Raw genomic sequence first — 3,733 nt, 5'->3', positions numbered from 1 at the left:
AGTCATTTTTTATATTGACTACACATTGAAATGATAATATTTTGGATATGTGAGGTTAAATAAAATATATTGTCACAGCATTTTGGGAGGCCAAGGCAGGCGGATCACCTGAGGTCAGCAGTTTGAGACCAGCCTGGCCAACATGGTGAAACCCCATCCCTACTAAAAATACAAAAAAATTAGCCAGGTGTGGTGTCAGGCACCTATAATCCCAGCTACTTGGGAGGCTGAGGCAGGAGAATCGCTTGAACCCAGGAGGCGGAGGTTGCAGTGAGCCGAGAACACACCATTGCATTCCAGCCTGGGCAACAAGAACGAAACTCTGTCTCAATTAAAAAAAAAAAAAGAAAGGAAGGAAGGAAGGAAGGAAGGAAGAAAGAAAGAAAGAAAGAAAGAAAGAAAGAAAGAAAGAAAGAAAGAAAGAAGGAAAGAAAGAAAATAAAATATATTGTCAAAATTAATTTCACCTGTTTCTTCTTAATTTTTAAAATGTGGCTACCATAACATTTAAGTTTATCTACGTGGCTTGTCTTCTATTTCTTTTGAACAGGGGTGGTCTGGAGCATCCCCTATCTGTGATGGACACGTCTCCAGGGCTGTGAAATGCATTACTGCTATTCACAAAACAGCCCACAAGGGAATCACTGTCCCCCACCTGCCCTGCCCAGCAGTAGCCAGTGGATGGATAGGGAGAGCCCCAGAGAGGAGCTGCTTCTAGGGTAATCCTGGTCCCAGCAAGTAGCTGGGATTGCAGAGCCTCCTTCCCAGTGGATCTGAAAGCCCCTTCTCCTCCCTGGCAAATCAAAGAGGAGGAACATGCCTGGTGTTCTGGGGGGAAACAGTGCATTGCTCTTACCGGCACAGTTACAGAACAAACAGCCTAGAGATCTGTCGCCAGGTGTGAGAAGGAGTCTCTTCCATCCTGTCCTCATCCTTGTCGTTCTGCAGAGATGACCCAAAATGCTCCAGGGAAGGTTTCATGGCCCCGAAAGGCAGGTTTCAGTATAGTGATGAGTGGATCCAGCACATGGATTTGTTTGCTGACAGGCATCTCCCTGACAAATCAGAGGGAAGCTAGCCCAGGCTTCTTGGACATGCAACCTGTGCAGTCACACAGAACTGAGCTTCGAAGGGTCCTGTGCTTGGTTTGATGCTCTGCTAATGCTTTCTTAAAATTCTTAATCATTTTTTGAACAGGGAGCTTGCATTATCATTTTACACTGGGCTCTGCAATCGACATCGCCAGCTCTGAGCCCAGGGCTGCTCCAAATTGAAAGTGCACAAGAAATACCTGAAGATCTTGTTGAGACATAGATTCTGACTCAGGAGGTCTGGGGTGAGCCCTGAAGCGCTGTATTTATCATGAGCTCTCCACAGGCCACACATTGAGCAGCAAGGCTTCTAGACCAGCGGTCTCAGCCCTGGCTGCACATAAGAATCAGTTAAGAAGCTTTTCCAAGTCACACATCCAGGCCCCATCCCAGAGTCAGCATGTTTTAAAGCTCTTCAGGTGATTCCAATGTGTAGCCAAGGCTTCTAGGGCAGCGCTTCTCAAATTCTGTGTGCACGCGAATCACCAGGAGACCTTGTTAACAATGCAGATTTGGCAAGGCGTGGTGGCTCATGTCTGTATTCCAAGCACTTTGGGAGGCCGAAGTGGGCAGATCATCTGAGGCCGGGAGTTCGAGACCAGCCTGGTCAACATGGCGAAACCCTGTCTCTACTAAAAATACAAAAAATTAGCCAGGTGTGGTGGCGGGCACCCATAATCCCAGCTACTCAAGAGGCTGAGGCAGGAGAATTGCTTCAACCCGACAGGCAGAGGCATAGACTGTAGTAAGCCGAGATCATGCCATTGCACTCCAGCCTGTGCAACAAGAGTGAAACTCCATCTCAAAGAAAAAAACAAAAAACAAAAAAACCAATGCAGATTCAGGCCTGGTGTGGTGGCTCACACCTGTAACCCCAGTACTTTAGGAGTCTGAGGTGGGAGGATCGCTGGGGCCCATGAGCCCAGGAGTTCAAGGCTGCAATGAGGTATGATCACTGCTTTGCACTCCAGCCTGGATGATAGAGTCAGATTCTATCTCTAAAATAAACTCGGCTGGGCACAGTGGGTCACACCTGTAATCCCAGCACTTTGGGAAGCCAAGGCAGACAGATCGCTCGATACCAGGAGTTCAAGACCAGCCTGGCCAAAACGGTGAAACCTTGTCTCTACTAAAAATACAAAAAATAGCTGAATGTGGTGGTGGGTGCCTGTAGTCCCAGCTACTTGGGAGGCTGAGGCAGGAGAATCGCTTGAACCTGGGAGGTGGAGGCTGCAGTGAGCCAACATTGTACTACTACACTCCAGCCTGGGTGACAGAATGAGACTCCATCTTAAAACTAAAATAAAATAATTAAAATGCAGATTCTGATTCATCATGTCCAGGTGGATCCTGAGACTGCATTTCTAGCAAACTCTCCCACCATACGAAGGCTGTGCATCCGTGAATCACATTTTGAGTAGCAAAGCTCTAGACTCAGTCAATTTTCTATTTCTGGTTAGTATCAGCATTGGAGTGGGGACAGAAAGGAAAGGCAACACTAGGGTTTTCACGGCCTCGTCTACATGTGGATAGAGTACACTGAAAAAATAAAGTCAAATATCCTACCATGTATACACATGCAGGTTGTGCACTGCACAAGTGTGCCACATCTATGGGAGTCCGTTCACACCATAGGTTTGTATATTTATGGTGACAGTTTTCCAGCAGATGGCAGTAGAGTGTTTTAAGAAAGGGACACAATGTTCACCAAGAGGCTTCACTAGGATGGATGAGTGTTGCTTTGATAGAAGTCAGGGTGCCACCACTCCCCATCCTGAGTCCAGACACAACAGAAAGGAGGAGCAGCCATCTTTTCATTGAAAGGAAAAATCTTGCCTGGCACAGTGGCTCACGCCTGTAATCCCAGTACTTTGGGAGGCTGAGGCAGGAGGATTGCTTGAAGCCAGGAGTTTGAGACCAGCCTGGACAACGAAGCGAGGCTCTTGTCTCTTAAAAATAAAAAATAAAAAATTAGCAAGGCATGGGGTTGTGCACCTGGAGTCCCACCTGCTCAGGAGGCTGAGGCAGGAGTATCTCTTGAGCTCAGAAGCTGGAGGCTGCAGTGAGCTAAGAGGTACGATCAAACCACTGCACTGCACCCTGAGTAACAGAGCGAGACCCTATCTCAAAACAAAAACAAACAATCTTTATTGATGTTGCTTTTTTTATTGAGGTGAAATACATGAAACATAAACCATTTAACATTTTTATTTCAGTGTTTAGAATATTTGCAATGTGTGCAACCACCACCTCTAGTTACAAAACATCTTCCTCATCCTAAAAGAAAACCCCACAACCACTAAGCAATCACTGCCCATTCTTCCTTCCCTCCCACCCCTGGCAAACACCAATCTGCTTTCTATCCCTATACATTTGCCCATTTTGGATATTCCAAATGCAGAATCCTACAATATGTGGTCTTTTGTGTTTGGCTCATTTCACCTAGCATGAGGTTTTTGAAGTTCATCTGAATCATAGAATGTGTCAGTATTTCATTCCTTTTTATGACCAAATAGTAGTATTCCATTGTCTATGTGTACCACATTTATATATTTATTTATTTGTGATGGACAAAATTTCTCTTCTAATTTTTTTTTTTTTTTCACACAGAGTTTTGCTCTTGTTGCCCAGGCTGGAGTGCA

Source organism: Gorilla gorilla, chromosome 18, assembly GCF_029281585.2.
Source record: "Gorilla gorilla gorilla isolate KB3781 chromosome 18, NHGRI_mGorGor1-v2.1_pri, whole genome shotgun sequence".
Lineage (NCBI taxonomy): Eukaryota > Metazoa > Chordata > Mammalia > Primates > Hominidae > Gorilla > Gorilla gorilla.
This window is presented reverse-complemented; position numbering follows the sequence as displayed.